The 21,491-nt window shown below is 43.3% G+C and overlaps 1 long non-coding RNA gene across 1 annotated transcript; it reads right to left on the reverse strand.

Moving 5' to 3' along the window:
• Window positions 1-16,472: 16,472 nt before the first annotated feature.
• LOC143270494 (uncharacterized) lies at window positions 16,473-18,992 on the reverse strand. Its single transcript, XR_013047673.1, has 2 exons — window positions 18,868-18,992; window positions 16,473-16,597 (listed from the first exon to the last, which is right to left on the reverse strand). It is a non-coding gene; the product is annotated as an uncharacterized LOC143270494 (long non-coding RNA).
• Between the last annotated feature and the right edge of the window lie 2,499 nt (window positions 18,993-21,491).

Here is a 21,491-nt window from a genome sequence, read left to right on the forward strand (position 1 = left end):
ACAGACTACAAACAGTAATATTTCTAACATATCTACAACTTTTGCCTCTTAAAATGGGTTTTTATAAGCTTCAGGAATCAACTTGGATCCACCATCTCCCACAATCAAAATGGACTTGAGATAAGTACTACCAAGCAACAGCCTGTTTCCCTACCTACCTGTTCCTAGAGGTGGTGGGACCTCTTCCTCTTTCCCTGGTTTTGGGACACCCCTCTCCCATCTGCCAGGACTGTGGACCTAGAAATTTCAAATGTACACCTAAGGGAAGAATTTTCCCCCTAAAATTCCTTAACTTCATTTTCTGCCCATTAATATAAATTTTTTCTAGCAGATTTCTAATCAATTAAAGGCTACAAACTGCTCCAACTGCTGCCTTCATGTTCCTAGCCCCAGAGGGTCCTATAGAGCCTGGACAACAAATAAATTAATCTGGTCTTCCCAGACTTGGTCAATATTCCAGCCTTCTGGGTCCCCAAGACACCCCAATGTCAGCAGGAAGTAGTCATGGGTGATTTCAACAACCTTTATCACTCATTTGTTATCAACAAAAAGGATGGGATGTTAAGCTCCATACTCGGGACATATGACTGAGGTGCCCATTCATCACGTCTAAGCTGGACCTGGCTGCCAAGTTCTCCCAACTTCCCTCAGTCCCTACCTACTACAGGGCATGCCTTCCCATAACCCCCCCCCTCTACACTGAACTCTCCAGCCCAGGGCCTGGACTGCCCTTAAAAATGTTCTATTACTTACTGTATAAATTCTGCCCCTGATCCTGATGTGTATATTGTAATCAGACAGTCTCCATATGTTCTTTTGCCAATTAATCTGGTATGAGGATCTTGCTATGTGTACATTGAAGCAAGTTGCTACTGCCCTCTCATTGTCAAAATGGGTTATTAATCTCTTTGATTACAATGTTGAGATTTATGTCAGTTTTGGTTCAGCAGGTGCACACCACTAATCAGGTGAACTTTTTATTTAGAAATGTGTCATTAACATGGGTTACTAAGGAAAAGATTGAACAAGGTTAACAAATAGAGCTAATGCTTTAGAAGAAACCATTTTTACATGAGGACTCAGATTCAAAATATTAAGATGCTTAATAACATCATGTCATGCTAACTGTAAGTGGATTTATGTTATTCCTCTGCCTTAAAGTAGATTAGAGATGTCCTGGGATCAAGTATAGCTACACTTGTAAGATGTTTAAAATAGTTCTCACCTTACTATCAATATGGACACTCTTCATTTTCAGATTAGTGCTACTAGTCATTCTAGGCTACAGATATACTCCACAGAAGAGATGGCTAGTTCCTTCAATTCAGTCAAAAATTTTGTTCAAAATAACTTTATGGAGTTTTCTTATTTGTGGTGGTATTCTAATTGTACTGAATTGTGATTTTGATGATATGTTAATAAATAAAGTTGCTCGGGGGTCAGAGCTATTAGAGCCATAGCAAGAGTGTGGCGGTGGTGGCACACGCCTTTAATCCCATAGATCTCTGTGTGTTCAGGGATACAGCCAGCGTTGGAGACATATGCCTTTAAGACCTGGGGGGGGGCTGTACATACAGTGATGAGGCAGTCATGTGTTTGGGTTTACAACCAATGAGAAGGCAGAATGACTATGAAACGACTTACACACAGGGAAATAGCTCTCTTTCGGGAAGCTGGGACCACCACAGGAGGAAAGGTGAGATTTTAGCTCTGAGCTCTGATCTCTTGGCTTTCTCTTTTACATTGGTTCTGTGTTTCTTATTTAATAAGACAGTTGGATACATCTACATCTGGTGCCCAACATGACAAGAATCCATTAAAAACCGCTTGGCTTGGCGGCAGGTCTGCTTTCCCGCAAGGGCGGCAGGCCGGGCGGTTGGCTTCCTAGCCTGGGTCTAGATCTGCTTGGCCTCAGGCCAGACTAACTGTGAGCTGCTTGCTTAAAGCCTACTTGCTTAAAGCCGGTGCTACAAACAACTCAGACCTGCCCTGCCGAACAGGGCCCCGCCTGTAAAGCCAACGCATGAGGTCGGAGCTTAAGGAAGCCAGAGCCAAGCCTTGACTTGGCTCAAGAGGGAACACGTGGCTGGATTTAAGCTTTAGCCAGCTATGCTTTCTTGCTTTCTCTCTCTCTCTCTCTCTCTCTCTCTCTCTCTCTCTCTCTCTCTCTCTCTCTCTCTCAATTTACACCTTGGACACTAGGTGGCTGTTTTGAAATTTCCTTGGATTTCTACTGTTCTACGCAGATTTGGTAAGTCACAACATATCAGATATTTTAAAGGAAACTATTTAAAAGAGAATTTTCTTCCACATTAAAAAAAATGGGTTTTATGTGTACATTGGAAGAAAATTGGGTTTTGTTCGAAATTTTAGGCAGTCTGACAATGGAACAACTATATGAGAAGATTAGTATTGTTGGAATTATGCAGTTTATCACTATGCTTATCCTCCTTTTGCAGTTTAAAAACATAGTCAATTTAAGTGCCAGGATGACAGCTTTAGAAAAACTTGTTAAACCTGTAAAAATTCAGACAGAAGAAATTAACAGCGAAGTTGTTTCAAGTTTGGATCATAAGGTTAAAGAAAGAAAGCCTGTTTGCACACAGTCACCCTTAATTTATCCTGTAACCGTACAGCAGATGCCTGATCAAATGGTTACACAAAATATTTGGGCTCCAATTGAAATGTTGGATTTAAAAAGGTTTAAGGAAGCAATAGTATCTTATGGCATGCATTCCCCATATGTAAAGCAAATGTTAAACTCTTGGTCAACATATAATAGAATTGTACCACAGGACTGGTGGGACCTTGCACAAGCTGTTCTGGAACCCAGCCAGAGACTTCAATTTCTAACGTGGTTTAAGGATGAGGCTAAAAACATAGAAAAACAAAGGAGGGATAAAGGAATACAAGTTTGCCAGGATCAGCTTATTGGAGAAGGCCAATATGCTTCAGTACAAACACAATGTTTATATGATGTCCAAACCCTAATTTTATGTCTAACGGCAGCCTTGAATGCATGGGACAGAGTTGAGGAACCAGGAAAAAAATCTGAGTCATTTACAAAGGTTATGCAAGGCCCAAAAGAATCTTTTACAGATTTTTTTTTTTTTACAAAGACTGGCTTCAGCAGTAAAGAGAATGGTCTCAGATTCAGAAGCTAGTAAGGCAATAATTGAATCTTTGGCCTTTGAGAATGCGAATGCAGCATGCAAAAGAATAATCAGGCCATTAAGGGCAAGATCTGCACCTTTGGAAGATTGGATTAGAGACACAGTTAATGTTGAGGCTGATGAGCATGATGCTATGTGGGTAGAAGCAATTTCAAAGGGTTTGAGGAATGTTAGTTGTTTTGGATGTGGAAAGCAAGGACATTTGAAAAGGGACTGTAAAAAGGTCAGCAGACTTGTTCCTCCTGGTTTGGGGTCAGTGGACCCAAAACTCTCTTGTGTTCTCCCTCATAGCTTCCTACAGCAGAATCAGAGGAGAAACCCTTTCTTTCCTGGAAAGAACCTAGAGGCTACCTCCCACTGTCACTCCTGATGGCTAAGAGCCCCATTATTCCCAAAGTTCATTAGCTAGGGCCACTCAGCTGGGCCTCAAGATATTAGCAGCTCCCCTACTGGGTGAGCAGAGATCATATGACTCAGCCAGCACAGGCCCTCCCAGCTCTGTCCTTCCATCCAAGGAGACAGGGTCCTAGACTGGAAAGATTTTATTTTAGTAGAAATTCTTCGAGTCTCCCAGAGAACTTCAGTTCCTCTTCCAAGACATGGGGTCCTTTGTGTGTACATTCCATCACACACACTCAATGTCCAGTTCATCCAACCCTTTCCTTCATAGCTGGAAAGTCCTACAGCCAAACAAAAGCACATTCAAATAGTAACTGTTGTTACTGTGTTATTCTTGTTAAGGCAAAAAGAACCCAGGAATTAGAAAACTTAGGTAAGACTTAGAGGAAGGAAAGAGACTGTGGATATGATGTAGATATAATCTCAAAGAATTATTTTGAAAAGTTGAAACAGGCTTAATGACCATGTGCTCCATAGACTAACAATTTATATGAGAGCATATTAAGGATTACTCACACCTTTTCTTTCAAGCTCAACATCTTAAAACAGGAAAATAACAGTCCTATCAGGCAGAGCTCCACCACTTTACCCAGATTTCCTGTTCTGGTTGAACTCATGTAAATATAGTAATTTGGTTTTGCAATAAGTTTGGTTCTTTATCCAGATTCTTGATTGCACCAGATTGTGGATCTCAAATAATGGCCAATCAGGACATTTATTAATCATCTAAAATTGATTACCTAATTCCACATTGCTAATCTCAACTAATGCAAAAGCAAGAAAGCTCTCACCCTTCTTCCTGCCCCTCTAGTTCTGCACTGTCACTACACCAGCTTCAACACTGGTCAATGAACTCAGTTCTTGTACAAGTCCCCTTCATTTGTATGTTCCCAAATAAATGCCAGAGAGATTGAAGGACACTCATTAACTGTTCTATTTTTCCTTCTCACTGACCAGTCAAGGCCCAGCATGGAAGGAGTTGCAGGACTGTCTTCCCAGCACTGGGCAGCAGAGCCAGGATTGGGTGTTCAAAGTAATTCTCAATTACATAGCATAACGTAAGCCTGTGCTACATGAGAGACTGCTCTAAACAGAAATCAATAATCAACAGCACTTGAGAGAAAAAGAATGAAACTATTAATGATCTAGAAACATTGAAAACAGAAATAAATAGAGATGAGGGCAGTAATGCACTTAAAGAAAATATTAAGAAATTATACCAAGTGACTTTTTAAAATGATAAAAAAATGTATTTTTAAGATTAAAAAAAGGGGCTGGAGAGATGGCTCAGTGGTTAAGAACACTGGCTGCTATTCCAGGAGACCCAGGTTCAATTCCCAGCGCCCACATGGCAGCTCACAACTGTCTGTAACTCCAGTTCCAGGAGATCTGACACCCTCACACCAATGCACATAAAATAAAAAAATATTAAAAAAAAAAAAAGATTAAAAAAAAAACTTAGGTATAACTTTGAAAAAGAGTAGGCCCTTCCTTAATAGTGAGAATGATTGATCTTGCCCATGTGCATATGTTGGCTACTGAGATCTGTAAACTGACAGTTACAGCCAAGGGTCAGAGATATGTCTGAGCAGACATAACTCTGTCAAGCAGGATTGACCATATCTGCATAGAAGAGTTACCTAATTGCAAATTCAATATTCATTGGCTCAAATTAACCTTCCCAAACTGAACACCCACCAATCTGGTCTGTCATACACATGACATGAAGTAATACATGCTGGAAATTACAAAATCATTCCTCCTGCCACAATCAGGTCCTTTTTCAATGCTGACTCCAGCAGCTGATTTCCTGCCCTGTTTCCCCCTGCAGTGTACACAATAAACAATTTCTCTTCTTCTGGTCTGAAGGCAGAAGCCATGCTCCACATGCAGATTGCATCCTGTGACTGCAATGGGTAGTTGACTACATGACTCAAATGGATAATTTTAAAACTCTGAGGTGGTACAATCATTTAAGATTTTGAAGGTGTAATATCGAGGACAGCAACATCATTGCTCTGGGTACAACAGACTAGGATCAAGGCCACTTGGGTCAACACAAGAGAGTTTGTCTCAGAAACATTTTTCTAAAAGGCTGGAAGTGCAGCTGTTCTAGAATTAATATGCCTTCCCAGGGAGAAATCACTTCACACACTTAAGAGATTAATAAAGAAAAATCTCTTTAATGATAACATGTATCTGTCTCTGGCTAATGCTCAAAGAGGAGCCAGCATAGACATATTTTACATTCCATATATGCTGTCATCCTTTTTTTTCCTTTTACATTCAGCCTCCATGTTACACTTTGAACAATTTAAATAGAGACAGGCTACTTGTAAGTCTAGCCACTTAGGCAGATGAGAGAATTATACAGCAAACATATTCCCAGAATTATTTCTTAATGACCTGATACAGCAGGCCATTTTTCAGTGACAGAGTCCTGAAGTGAAGGTACCAGGAGATGAGACAGAAAGGACAAGTAGAAGGTAGAAAAGATAAAAGCTGGGATGGGGAGGTCTTGCGCAAGCTATGTGTCATGCCAAGTACGCTTCTTAAGAAGAATAGCATCTTGTATACTGCTTCCAGGGATAGGTGGGAAATGGAAGAAAATGCGAGACTTCTATGAAGACAGCAGAAACTATCATACAATGGGACAAAAATCATGAGGAAGCTAATCAAACAATGTTGCACAAGGAGATCACAGGGTTTCTCAAGAACATTACTGACTAATCCCACAGTGGCCTTGGGACTGATAACCATAGCTCCATGTGGTAGGAAGAGTTGGGTTCTTGGGAACTGAAGCAAGCCCTTCACAAAGGCCTTGGCTACCGACCATTATCAGCCTATATTCCTGGTTTTTGAGAAGGAGCTCTATTTTATTCCCAATACATCAAGCACTTAGGGAAAGCTCCTAAGGCCTAGGCCGCAGGCCATTACTAGCTCCATCAAGACCAACCCAGACTCAGAAAGACAAATATGGTATGTACTCACTCATAGGAGGATACTAGATGTGGAACAAGGATGACTAGACTGCTACTCACATCACCAGGGAGGCTACCTGGAAAACAGGACCCCAAGAAAAGACACGAGGATCACCCAATGACGGAGAAATGGCTGAGATCTACATGAACAACCTGGACATAAGTGGGAGCAATGAAGGGCGAGGGTCGAGGGAAAGAGAGCGGAAGATCCCAGCTGGATCAAGAACAGAGAGGGAGAACAAGGAATAGGAGACCATGGTAAATGAAGACCACATGAGAAAAGGAAGAAACAAAGTGCTAAAGAGGCCCACAGAAATCCACAAAAATACCCCCACAAAAGACTGCTGGCAATGGTCAAGAGACAGCCGGGACTGACCTACTCTGGTGATGGAATGGCCAAACACCCTAATAGTTGTGCCAGAAACCCCATCCAAGGACTGAGGAATCTGGATGCAGACATCCACAGCTAGGCCCCAGGTGGAGCGCCAGGAGTCTAATTAGCAAGAAAGGGGGGGGGTATATGAGCGAGAATTGTTGAAACCAAGGTTGGATAAAGCACAAGGACAAATAGACAAATGAATGGAAACACATGAACTATGAACCAAAGGCTGAGGGGCCCCCAACTGGATCAGGCCCTCTGAATGGGTGAGACAGTTGATTGACTTGATCTGTTTGGGAGGCATCTAGGCAGTGGTACCAGGTCCTGTGCTCATTGCATGAGTTAGCTGTTTGAAACCTGGGACTTATGCAGGGACGCTTGGCTCAATCTGGGAGGAGGAGACTGGACCTGCCTGGACTGAGTATATCAGGTTGATCTCAGTCCTCGGGGGAGGCTTTGCTCTGGAGGAGGTGGAAATGGGGGGGGTGGGCTGGGGGGAAGTGGAGGGGGGCAGGAAGGGGGAGAACAAGGGAATCTGTGGCTATTATGTAGAACTGAATGGTATTGTAAAATATAATAAAATAAAAAAAAAATAAAAAGAATGTTCCTCTCCCTGTCTGAAGGTCTAAATGAAAGATTTACTTGATCAGGTCACTCCTTAAAACAACAGTGTTTTCCTTTTCAAATAGGTGTCATATTGCCCATCTCTGTTAACTATGTTTTTTTCAAGAAGAAAACTGGAACTTGATGACATACCAGGCCTTAATGTTGATTGTGACCCTGTAATGCCTCCTTGAGTAGAGTTTTAGAGGCCTGTTCTTCAATATAGGGTTGGGTCAAGTGGCTGGTTGTAAATAAGGGGTGTCTCCTTTGTCATGGTTTGGAGCCAAATATCTGGACAATCCTGAACAAATGTCCTAGCATCCTAATCTCTAACAGGCCTGCTTAGCATATACTTATCTTTGGGTATTTTAGAGGCAATGCTCCCTCAGCTAAATTCTACTTTGTGAGCCTTACTATTGTCTAAACATTGGTAAATCCTTTATATCACCAATTCTACTCTTCTTTATCATAGCTCAGTAGTGAAGTGCTACCCAACACATTCACTGTCTTTTACAACCTCCACAAAATTAACTATAAATGGAAAGTGCTGAACATCTAGAAGACACTGGAGAAACTAGGCCTCTGGAATTTTAGCAACCTGCTTTCCATGGATGTGCCAAAATCATGTTGATGTTGACTACAAATAGGTTTCTACACAAAGCTCCCTGTTCCCAATGCTGTCTACAGATGTGGCCCACAGAGCAAAGTTATTCAGAGGCCTATGCCTGGGTCCAGAGAGCTGCAAGGATTGCTTGGGACCTCATTGGACAGGGAATCTGGTTGCAGATTCCCACCTAGGCCCAGGGAGGACATGCCACACCAGTTTCTGTACTTCACCATTCACTCCTCCCCATCTGGGGACAGCAGCTCCTCCCTCGCCATATCGTGACTTCCCAGCTGCCCATGCTCTCTACTCAACTCCCTGCAACAGCAACCACAGCACAACACACAAAACCACTCACACCAGCTCCTCTGCAAAAACAAGCCTAAAGCCCGGTGCCTGGCACTTCTGACTGGCAGATCAGACTGAAGGCTCTGATTGACTATTGAGGCCTGAGTGACAAGAGCACCTCCCTTAGGGTTACAGTGTGCCTAAAGGCACAGCGAAGTGGTTTCTGTCCCTGCCTTCCATGGCAGGCCCAGGCAAGTCACAGATCTGCAGAAATATGCATTTCAATAGCACTTGCCTCTGGCTCCAATAGCTGACCCTGCTATCTTCCTGCACTCCATAAGCACTTCCCATTCTTCCTCCCAGATACAAAGTACCTAGCTTGTATAGCCCTTTACTCATTGTGAAATGGAGTGATTCCCCTGTCCCACAGGTGGAACAGTGCCCAGAATATTAACAATTAAAGAGATTTTAGAACACAAAATGATATGTTTGTTCTGTGGCTTCACACTAAGGTCAGGTGAACTGAAGGTATTTTTTACCTGTTAGTCACAGACACTTCAGAGAACCAAGAGAGAAAGGCAGGAACCAGATTTAAAAGCATAATAATAGATCTTTCTCCCATCAGAAGGCTGGATAATGGCTCCATTGCTTTGGGAGTTTTCTTCTGAAATTCAGGTCAAAGTCTTGGCAAATGAATAATAATAAAAAGTGTAGTCTTCAGGGTAAGTTGAATAATTAGAAATGAAGCTAGGAAGAATGTCTTTATGAGCACTATGGTTAGCCAACACATCTTCCTCAAAGGGTAGATGAAAAAAAAAAAACACAGCTGCATTATTCAGGGTTCTCTAAATGAATAGGACTAGATATAGAAATTGGATTTATTAGCCGAGTGGTGGTGGCACACGCCTTTAATCCCAGCACTCGAGAGGTAGAGGCAGGTGGATCTCTGTGAGTTCAAGGCCAGCCTGGTCTCCAAAGCGAGTTCTAGGAAAGGCACAAAGCTACACAGAGAAACCCTGTCTCGAAAAAAACCAAAAAAAAAAAAAAAAATGGATTTATTAGAATGTCTCACAGGTTGTGGTCCAGCTAGTCCAACAAAGGCTGCCTATCAATGAAAAATTGAAGAATCCAGTAGTTCTTCACTTCATCAGGCTGGATGTCTTCACTGGTCTTCAGTACACAACAGAATTCTAAAGAAGTAGGCTCTAATGCTAGAATTACACGCCATTAATCCCAGCATTTGGGAGGCAAGAGGTAGGTAGTTCATAGTGACTACCAGGCCAGCCAGAACTACATAGTGAGGACTTGAACAAAACAAAACAACAAAACCCAAAAGGAGGGGTTTAAGGCCAGGCTAAGGAGCTAGACCAGACTTGGAGCACTGAATGGCCCATGATTCTTGTCATTTCCAGGAAAATCTAGAGTTGGTGCAGCATGCCTCTCCAGCTGGCTACACACACACACACACACACACACACACACACACACACACACACACACAGTGAACTGTGATTGGTATTTGGATGCAGAAATATCTGCCTCTGCAGTACGTGATAGCTGCAAGGATATTGCCACTCATCTCCAACATGGACACTGATGTGAGCTTCAAGCATGAGGAGGAGGGCTGGACTGAGGTGTCACTCACTGCAATATAGGCAGCCAACAGCCTGAGCTCTGAGGCTTCTGTGGTATCTGAGGAATGGGTAGGGGTAGGGTGTTGAAATGCAGCCCAGAAGTCTGGTGGGGTCTGTCTGTCAAGAGGAGATAGAGGAATCCCAATTCTTCCTGTCCTGACCTTCTGATCATAGGTGATCCTCAGTGTGGACCGCAGGTTCATGTTTTCCAAGTTCCAGACAACAGAGCTCAGTCTGGGAGCAGGATGGATGGACAGAATCTAATCCAACAGTGGACCTCACTCAGAGTGTTACAATCAGCCCCAGAACCTGCAGCACTTCCTTCCCAGACTACCACAACCTAACAAGATGCCTAGTAGACTGAGGGAATGCCACTCACAGCCACCCCTAGGCCAGTTCTCTCTGGTGTTTATCTCTGACCTGAGCTCCCAGAAAATGTGATACCATGCACTCAGTCACAGCTCAGCCTGTGCCTGAGAAAGAGCACTATGTAGGCACTTGACATTCCCACAGGGCAACGACTGAATAAGAATGTGCTGGCCTTTCTTGGCTTCAGTGTCCACAGCACATTCAACAGATGTGGGAGAAGTTGATGCCGTCAGAAACCAGTGGCTCTTTGACAGTCCTCAGCTGCTACCACTGGACCTCAAATTCATGATCTTCCTGCCTCAGCATCCCAGGTACTATAATTGCATGCATGTGCCTCTATGCCTGGCTTGCACATGAATGACCAAGCAAAGAACATTTCCTTCATCCTTCTGGGAGATTTTGCAATAATAAAATGAACTATTATACAATGCCAGCACTGTTTTCCTGAAAGAAAAACTGAGTGTTCAGGCTGAGGTGAAGTGACAAATAGAAACAGAGTGAGGGAGAGGAGCAGACAGTTGGAGGGGCATTGACAATTTGAGACATGAGCAATACAAGGAGCCCTGTACAAGAAAGGGATGAGTCACTACTGTGGTATTGTATTCCCCCAAATATTGTGCATGCTAATAAACTTATCTGGGGTCAGAGACAGAACAGCCACTAGATACAAAGGCTAGGAAATGGTGGCAATCACACCTTTAATCCTAGCACTCCAGAGGTAGAAATCCCTCAATCTCTGTGAGTTCAAGGCCACATTGGAAATGGCCAGGCATGGTGACACATGCCCTTAATCCCAGAAAGTGTGCCTTTAATCCCAGGGAGTGGTGGTAGAAAGCAGAAAGGTATATAAGGTGTGAGTACCAGAAACTAGAAGCTTTTAGCTGGTTAAGCTGCAGGCTTTCGAGCAGCAGTTCAGCTGAGAGCCATTGGGATGAGGACACAGAAGCTTCCAGTCTGAGGAAACAAGACCAGCTGAGAAGTTGGCCAGGTGAGGTTAGCTGTGGCTTGTTCTGTCTCTCTGATCTTCCAGTGTTCACCCCAATAACTGGCCCCAGGTTCGTTCTTATTAGTAAGACTCTTTAAGATTCATGCTACATCTGGCGCCCAACGTTCGTGATATGAATTCATGAAAAAGGTGGGCCCCAGCTCAGGCCCGAGCTACACTTGGCTGGTTGTGGTGGTGCACGCAGTTGGATTTACTGAAGGAGGCAGAGGATCCCAAGTTTGAGGCTGGCCTAGGAGACTTGGGAGAAGCTTCGGCCCCGGGCGGAACCACAAACGGTGGTGGGACCATGGAGGCAGCGGCAGATGCTCCGAGTTGCTGGCTGCTTCTCATCATGTTGGTGACTACAATGATGCTGCTACCTGGGACAAAGGGTTTACTGCTGCTTGTTCAGAGAATAATTGCCAGGACCATCATGTTACAAGAAAGCATCAGCAAAGGTCAGTTTGGAAAAGCTTGGCAAAACAAACGGTGGGGAGAAATTGCTGTGAAGATTTTCTCTTCTAGGGAAGAATGTTCATGATTCCGAGAGACAGACATTTATCAGACTGTGATTACTCCAAACCACAGAGGAGGCACAAAAAAAAAGTCTTCAAAAAGACAACAGGACTCCACAATGATGATTCCACAAGGACTATGGTAAAGCCATTAAGCTGAGTAACACCACCAAAAGATCGACTTTGGACTACAAACTGCTTAGGACAATTTTGAGATGGCTAGCTGAGATGATCCAGCCTGACAGACTACTTGAACAAGGACTTGAAACAAGCCCTGCACTTTCTCATTATGCAGCAGCTGGACAAATGATATAGGATTTGACAATTAACCCAAAAATTTTCTTTTCAGGATGCCCTAAAGATGGAAGTAATTTTAAGAAAACAACGCCCACATTCCCAAGAGGTGGGATGGGAGGTTTTTGGTCATTTAATGGTTATGGATATTGTCATTGTTTATGATGGTTGGTTACAAGTTGTTAATTGTTAATGGTCAGGAAAAAAGCTGAACATGGAGATTAGATTCAGAGGTTTTGTTTAAAAAAGAAAGAAAAAAAGAGAAAAGAATATAGATATGAGATAGATCAGTGAATCTATTCTGAGAAAAAAGATAAAGAATAATAGGATAAATGGGTAGATCACTGAATCTACACTAAAAAAAAGAGGAAGATATAAAAATGACAAAAGGTAAATTACTGACCCTATTATGAAAAGAAAAAATACTTTTAAAAAGGAATTACTTGTTTTTTTTATTTATTTATTTATTTTTTTTTTGGTTTTTTCGAGACAGGGTTTCTCTGTGTAGCTTTGCGCCTTTCCTGGAGCTCACTTGGTAGCCCAGGCTGGCCTCGAACTCACAGAGATCCGCCTGCCTCCGCCTCCCGAGTGCTGGGATTAAAGGCGTGCGCCACCAACGCCCGGCCCGGAATTACTTGTTTTAAATAAGACAAGTAATGAAAATTTTTTGTCTGAATTTGTCAAATGTTACTAGACTGGACATTGTTATATATTAATGGAGTTTTTTGTCTGAATCTGTCAAATGTTAATGGACTAGACATAGTTAATGTAATCTTGACTGTGTATATTGTATATACTTATTGGATATAATTTTTCTTGTATTAGTTATAAGCTTTTTTAAATTTTAGACAAAAGGGGGAAATGTGGTGGTATTGTGCTCCCCAAAATATTGTGCACCCTAATAAATTTATCGGGTCAGAGAACAGACAGCCACTAGATACAGAGGCTAGAAAATGGTGGCACTCACGCCTTTAATCCTAGCATTCCAGAGACAGAAACCCCTCTGAATCTCTGTGAGTTCAAGGCCACATTGGAAACAGCCAGGCATGGTGACACATGCCTTTAATCCCAAGAAGTGAGCCTTTAATCCCAGGGAGTGATGGCAGAAAGACAAGATATATAAGGCGTGAAGACCAGGAACTAGAAGCATTTGGCTGGTTAAGCGTTCAGGCTTTGAGCAGCAGTTCAGCTGAGACCCATTCTGGATGAGGACTCAGAGGTCTCCAGTCTGAGGAAACAAGAGCAGCTGAGAAGTTGGCCAGATGAGGTTAGCTGTGGCTTGTTCTGGTTCTCTGATTTTCCAGCATTCACCCCAATACCTGCCTGGGTTTGATTTTATTAATAAGACTCTTTAAGATTCCTGCTACACAGTACTTCAAGTTCTAACTCCTGGCAGTGAGCTTCAGGTTTGCAAGGGTCAAACAATTTAGCCACATACAGCTTAGCCCTTGCCTCAGGCTCCATCCCTTAGCCAGCCATAGATATAGGACAGTCTACGGAGCAAGCAGTATACTAAGACCAAAGTATGCAAAGCTTATCCTGAAGTGTTCAAAGCCCCAGTGACACAGAAATACACATTTCTGGTTCTGACTAGAAAGGATACTAATGGGTCATGACCAGTACAGTTTCCCACCTCCCTGTAAGCAGGCCAATACAGACTCACAAGGGTTGCCTCCGAGTTGGCCTTGACTGGGCTCAGATTCCAGATTGGCAGAGTCCAGTGGGCTCTCCCCAAGATGGTCAGAGCAGATAGCTGTGGTCACACCTGCCCTGGAAAATATCCAAATTCTCCACCTCCCCATCCCAGGAGGCAATGGCAGTTCAGGAGGACCACAGCCTTCCCAGGCTTCTATGGGGCAGCAGTGAGCCCCAGCATGTAATCCAGGGATCTTGATCCATGCTCTAGTGTTCACACTTTCCTCCTGCAGAGATGGGAATTCAAAGGTCACCAAATGGACAGCTCTAGGATGCTGATGGAGGGGACCTGAGGCAAGGAGCTGGGAATGCAGGAGTGGGGATCTGCAGCCTCACCTTTGGGGTGAGGTGGATGAACTGAGACACCTGCTGGAGGTACTCCACAGCTAGCAAGATCTCATCCTCAGATAATTCCTCCTGGAAGATCTGGTCCAGGGGCCGCTTGAGCATTCTCAGAAAGATCATATAGTAGGAAGAGCAATCAGAGAGAAGCAACAAGAACACACCAGAGTCTAGATGCACAGAGTTCTGGTCTAGCCCTGGGGAAGCTTTCTCCCATATCCTCTACTGCCCACCAGGTCTAGGTCACACTGCAGGGTGCTAAGAGTCTGCAGCTGCCCCAGTATCACGGTTATACATATAGTCTGCTCTACGACAAGATGATCCAGAGTGGAGAGTAGATGGGCTCTGCCCTGCTACAGCTCCCCACAGTAGTCCTCCAACCCCTGCTACTCACATTGGACAGTCAGTCAGCAGACTGTCTCCAACTGTAGAATCTAGCTACTGGGCATTCTACTCCTTAGAATTGGTTGTCAGCAGGCTGAGCAGGTGACCCATGAACACTCTGTAGGTGCCCAGGCTCTGCACTAGGACAGGTTCCCAGGAGCGTGGGAGGGAGGGACTTGACAATTGGAACAACAACAGATATACAGTAAAAGCCCTATCCCTGGGGCCCACCCTTCCCTGGAACCCCAACCCCAGCCCAGACACCTCCCTGTTCCCCTTGTGATGAGCTAGGTACAAGGTACAGAGTGTGATTGTCCTTGTTGGTTGTTGTTGTTGTTGTTGTTGTTGTTGTTGTTGTTGTTTGCAGAGGGGTTAGGGTAAAGCAAGGATCTAGGGCAGAAGTGAACTGTCAATTTCTAAAAGACTTGCCAGACATTCATTGTCCCAACTTCAGGAACACAGTTATAACCCTTCCTTCCAACCAGGAAGTGGCTAAAGTCCCGTCCACTCCAGTCTATCCAGCATGGGGAGTGGAAGCTTTCTTCCACCCTTCAGGCCTTCCCTAGTCATCTTTCACTGTCCCCACTGTCAGGGACACCATGGGGCACTGTATTGGGAGTTGGGGCCTCTGGAAGAAGTCTTGGCCACTCTAGCTCCCTGCCCACCTAAGGGCTGGGAATTTCAGCTCCTGTAGTGTCACTAAACACTTCAATTATTCAGGGAAATTGTTTGTTCCCTCCTCCCATGCTCTGCTCCTCCCCATAGGGTACCACTCCAAGGAGGACACACTCATGCAGATGATGTAGTGAGGAGTTCCTGTTGTCCAGGCTCATTGTGAGCTAGAAAAGGTTGATTGATCCCCAAGTGAGGTGTGCACAGCTGGCCACCATATGCAAATGAATGCTACCATGATTGCAGCCTGGCTGGCTGGCTGTGTTCAAATTCACTGCAGTCTTGCTGGGGGGTGGGAGTGCACGCCTTTAATCCCAGCACTCGGGAGGCAGTACCAGGCGGATCTCTGTGAGTTTGAGGCCAGCCTGGTCTACAAAGTGAGTTCCAGGAAAGGCGCAAAGCTCCAGAGAAACCTCGGAAAAAAAAAAAAAATCAATGCAGTCTCTACTGCCTCTGTCCCTTCTTCCCAGGTATTTGGTTCATTGCCTGTTCAGAATCCTCGTATCTGCTTTTTCCTTAAGATCCCTACATCCTTCTGGGATTGTCAGACAGCAAAACTGAAATGAGAACAGTGGACAGGTGGAAAAGTGTCCAAGCAATTCAGAATTAACACCCTCATATTAGAAAGACTTACAGGTCACCCATGGAGAGCACCTGAGAAGCATAGTTGAGTTCCATGCACTAGAAACAGAAGCATTATCCAGGAAGGTTTAGGGAGCATCATCCAGGAAGGTCCAGGGAGCATCATCCAGGATGGTCCAGGGAGCATCATCCAGGATGGTCTAGGGAGCATTATCCAGGAAGGTCTAAGGAGCATCACACAGGAGAACAACCAGGGAACATCATCCAGGAAGGACCAGGAAGCATCATCCAGGAAGACCCAGGAAACATCATCCAGGAAAGTCTAGGGAGCATCATCCAGGAAGGACCATGGAATATCATCCAAGAATGTCAAAGGAACATTATCCAGGAAGGTCCATGAGCATCATCCAGGAATGCTGGGAGGTAGCTGTGCTATGACAGGAAAATTGTCACACTTTTTGCCCAGGCTATATACCAGCTTGGTCAAAATAATCTTCATTAAATAGCCAAACAGTGGAAGTAGTCTGAGCATTCAATAGGACAGGAATAAAAATAATGTTTCCAGCTGTATGATGGTGGTGCATGCCTTTAATCTCAGCATCTGGGAGCCTGAAGCAGGAGATCTCTTGTGAGTTTGAAGCTAGCCTGAGAGATAGAGCAAGTTCCATGGCAGCCAAGGCAACACAGAGAAACCCTGTCTTGAAAAAACAATAATATTTCCATAAGTAGCAAACCACGCAACAATATGTTTGATAGAGTTAAATGCAAGGCAGACCTAGGAGGTTGTAGATTCAGACCACCACTGTCTTAGTTAGGGTTACTATTGCTGTGATGAAACACCATGGCCAAAAGAAAAAGTAACTTAGGGAGGAAAGGGTTTATTTCACAACAGTTCCATATAACAGTTCATTATCAAAAGCAGTGAGAACAGGAACTCAAATGGGGCAGGAGGCAGGCACTGAAGCAGATGCCACAGGTGCTGCTTACTGGCTTGCTCTCTATGGCTTGATCAGCCTGCTTTCTTTCTTTTTTTTTTTTTTTGTTTTGTTTTTCGAGACAGGGTTTCTCTTGTGTAGCTTTGCGCCTCTCCTGGAACTCACTTGGTAGACCAGGCTGGCCTGGAACTCACAGAGATCCGCCTGCCTCTGCCTCCCGAGTGCTGGGATTAAAGGCGTGCGCCACCACCGCCCGGCCTGCTTTCTTATAGTGCCCAAGAACTAGCCCAGGAATGGCCCCAACAAGAATGGGATGGGCGCTCCCTGGGCCCTCCCCATTAATCACTAATTAAGAAAATACCCTACATTTTGCCTACAGCCCAATGTTATGGAAGCATTTTCTCTATTGAGACCCTCTTCTCTCAGATGACCCTAGTTTGTGTCATGTTGACATAAAACTAGGCAGCACAACCACAGAAGTAAATAATACCTTAAAGCAAGTCATGTGGATTCTGTTGTTATTGCTGTTGTTTCCCAATGCATATAAAAATTAGGTTTACAGTTTGGGTAAGTATATGATAACATTATGTCTAAATAATGTATGTTCCTTAACTTAAAAGTGTGTTACAGAGCCAGCAAGATGGCTCAGCAGGTAAAGCCACCTGCCCCTGAACCTGAAGCTCTGAGTTCCATCTCTAGAACCCACATAGTGGAAGAAGAGAGCCAACTCCTGAGAGTTGTTCTCTGACCTCCACACTCACACAGCCTTAGCACAAGTGCACATGTACATGGAGATAATAAGTAATAAATTAATGTAGAGGAAAGTATGTTATAGCTAATAAGTATTGATGATGACAGGTAGCACTTGAGATCCTGAGGCAACCTAGACTACACAGTGAGTTCCCAGACATCTGAAGAAAAAAATGCTGGGGACCACTGGGTGTGGTGCCACATATCTGTGGTTTGGGGACTCAGGAGGTTGAGGCAGCAGGAAGCTGACATTGAGGTCAATTTATGCTACACAGAAAACTTGCCTCAAAATGTTCAAGGGACAATCACAGCCTTCAGAATATTGTAACCTTTTGGCAGTTATAGCTATCTATGCAGTATGTTTGTACACACATATATGTATATGATATGTTCTGATTTAAAGTGCCAATTTTCATACATACATATTTAGGTAATTTACATTCTTCAAGAAAGATCCCCATAGCCGGGCGTTGGTGGTGCACGCCTTTAATCCCAGCACTCGGGAGGCAGAGCCAGGCGGATCTCTGTGAGTTCGAGGCCAGCCTGGGCTACCAAGTGAGCTCCAGGAAAGGCGCAAAGGTACACAGAGAAACCCTGTCTCGAAAAACCAAAAAAAAAAAAAAAAAAAGAAAAGAAAAAAAGAAAAGAAAAGAAAGATCCCCATAAATATATTTCCTGAGTAATGACTAAACATCCACTGAGGCAAAAGGGACAAGTAGGAAATAAAGCAGTAGTTGTCCCCCAAAATGTGAAAAATTTGGGAAGTTATGTGGAAAAGTAGTTCCAATTCATTTATGTGGTAGCATAAAAAAGTGTATGAGGATTCTTGGAAAGTCATCCCTGCCATAAGCGTTGTTCAGATTTTGGGAAATGGGTGCTGAAGAACAGAAAATAAGTTTGGAAACATCAAAACATCTAAAAACAAAAGAGTTTGTAGAACTGTGGATGAACTGTGACCACTCTCCTGCAATGCTCTATGGTCAAAACAGTTTAAACAACTAGATTGAGCGAACATAAAACCCCCTCCTAACTCCAACAGCCATTTTGAGAGACTCACAGACATTTTCCTACCATGTACTTCAGAACACCCCTCCCCGACAGTCTAAAGTCTCCTTTTTTTTTTTTTAGGTAACAGCATTTAGCATTATTAACATGAGCAGCTTTTCGTAAAGCTGGAGGTGAAGTATAAGAATTCGTTTGCATGATCTGGAGTAATCAATACAAAACATCTCCTGAGCCCACCAGTCTAGCATAAGGATCAGAAATGGTTATCAGAAGAATACCTTTTCAGCAAAGCCTGGAATGGAGAGCCTTTCAATGGATTTTAAATTCTTTTTTTCTTCCTTGGCATTAAATACCAAAGATAGCTACAGCAGTTGGCAGACCACCTACTGAAGTCTGAGGAGTCTGAGGTAGTCAAGGTGACTGACCACTGTGATGTCACAGTTCTGAGGCTCATGACATAACTGACAAAATGGCACGTGCCTTTCCCGCACCTGTTTTCATAATTTTAGATTCAAAATTAATTTTAGGGATGACTACACAAATTGTACAATAGAAATATGACTATTGATTCATATCTAAAGTAACCTGTATCCCCAAACTCTAGTGCACTATGATAACTAAATATACTGGATTATTTTCTGTTGCTCACTGTTTTGAAGTTTGTTTTTTATTTTTTATTTATTTATTTATTGGTTTTTCAAGACAGGGTTTCTCTGTGTAGCTTTGCGCCTTTCCTGGAACTCACTTTGGAGACCAGGCTGGCCTCGAACTCACAGAGATCTGCCTGGCTCTGCCTCCCAAGTGCTGGGATTAAAGGCGTGCGCCACCAACGCCCGGTGAAGTTTGACAATATAGGAGTGGTCTATCAGTTTGGCCTCTGGCCGCTGGAACCTTGGTTACGTCACATCAAATCAAATGGCATCTTGTCAGAGACATGAATGAGACAGCATGTGGTGAAACAAGAGCCAGACAGTGAAGACAGGCTTACTCTTGTTCTCTATCAATTATACTCATGTACTGACTAGAGTGGTCCCAATAAGTCAACTTTAATCCCTTCAGGGGTCAGCATTTGCAATTATAGGGTGGCCTCCTTTTGGGCCCTGTCTCTTGAAAAGGCCACCATCTCTCATCATTGCCACACTGAGGACTAAGCTTCAACGTATAAGCCCAGGGGATGAAGTTACTCCATTTGTAAAACTAGGAAATGTATACTTATACAATTACGATTAGAATATCCCCACTACAACAATGATTATTTATATTATTCTTTTTTCTTATTTATGTAATTTTTATTGATAAGAGAACTGTATCACTTTCTCTCCTCCTTTTCCTCCCTGCATGCCTTCCCAAATACCCTCCCTTGAATCCCTCCAATCCCTGCCCACCTTCAAGTTGACAGACTCTTTTCTTTGATTGTCATTGTTTATACACAGAAATAGACATAAATATTTCTTGCTGAGTCTGTTTTTGTTGTTTGTGTGTTTATGGCTTCAAGTTGGCCACTCTGCTTTGGAACACCAATAAAGAGGTTAGTTCTGGGAGATGCTATTTCTCCTTTTCCCAGTAGTCATTATATTTCTATAGTTCTTCTCTAGACATGGGGCCCTGTGAAATATTTTCCCTTTATTGTTAACATGTCCATGGATATTGTCATTGTGTAGCTGGAGAATTCTCTCAGGGTCCCGCCAAGCCCTGGCAGTCCAACAGCCCACTTACAAAATAAACACACAGACACTTTATTATTTACAAAATGTATGGCTGTGACAGGCTTCTTGCTAACTGTTCTTATATCTTAAATTAACCCATTTCTATAAATCTATACCTTGCCATGTGGCTCGTGGCTTACCGGCATTTTCACATGCTGCTTGTTATGGCGGCGGCTGGCAGTGTCTCCCTCCGCCTTCCTGTTCTTTCTTTTCTCCTTTCTGTTAGTCCTGCCTATACTTCCTGCCTAGCCACTGGCCAATCAGTGTTTTATTTATTGACCAATCAGAGCAATTTGACATACAGACCATCCCACAGCATCATTGTTCTGGTCTTGTTTCTGAAACCATTTCTAGAAGAGACTGTTTCATGGAAGACTTCCTGACCCCTCTTCTGTGATGTTCCCTGAGCCACAGATACAGGGGCTGTGATATAGACCTATTCACTGGGGCTGGGAACCTCATGATTTGGTGATATCTATGGTGTTTACAGTTGTGGCTTTCTGTGATGGTCTCCATTTGCTGTAAAGAGTGGCTTCTTGAACAGGGGTTGGTAACTACACTTACCTTTGAGTACAAAGATAAAATTTAGAACTTAGTAAGGAATTATGATAATCTATCAAAGTAGTGGTAATAGATACTTTTTGAAGGTCCTTAGGAAGCTGGCTAGGATTCTAGTACCAGATATGATTTGCCTCCTCTTGAGTTGGCTAAGTCCAATTTAGACAGTTGTGTGAATCAACTGATGTGTGAGTGCCACTTCTTACTCCTTCATGCATATCTTGTACTGCTAATTGCCATGGCCCATATATGCTGTAGCTAGTTAGAACTGTAATTCCTTCCCTCCATTGGAAATTTGCATAGTATTCTCTGTAACCATGGAAGCTAGATGACAGGAAGTGACTTTCAGATTAGTTTCAGCTTGAATATTCTGAGTCCTGTATTCATAGTGTGTGGTATCTTTAGCAATATAGGCCCATCATCAATCCTTGAGAGGAAAACAACAAACATGCCAATAAATTATATTGCTTGGGGAGTCATTTACACTGCCCTAACCAATAATTTGAAAAGAAAATTCTCATGCCTGGTATTGGTTTTACAGTCACAACAATTGACTTTTCATGTTGACCATCCTTTTTATAACAATCAAACCATTATCCATAATCTATTTCTATGGTGGTTCCTTTTCAAGAATGTGG

The sequence above is a fragment of the Peromyscus maniculatus genome, chromosome 23 (genome assembly GCF_049852395.1).
Source record: "Peromyscus maniculatus bairdii isolate BWxNUB_F1_BW_parent chromosome 23, HU_Pman_BW_mat_3.1, whole genome shotgun sequence".
In the NCBI taxonomy this organism is placed as follows: Eukaryota; Metazoa; Chordata; class Mammalia; order Rodentia; family Cricetidae; genus Peromyscus; species Peromyscus maniculatus.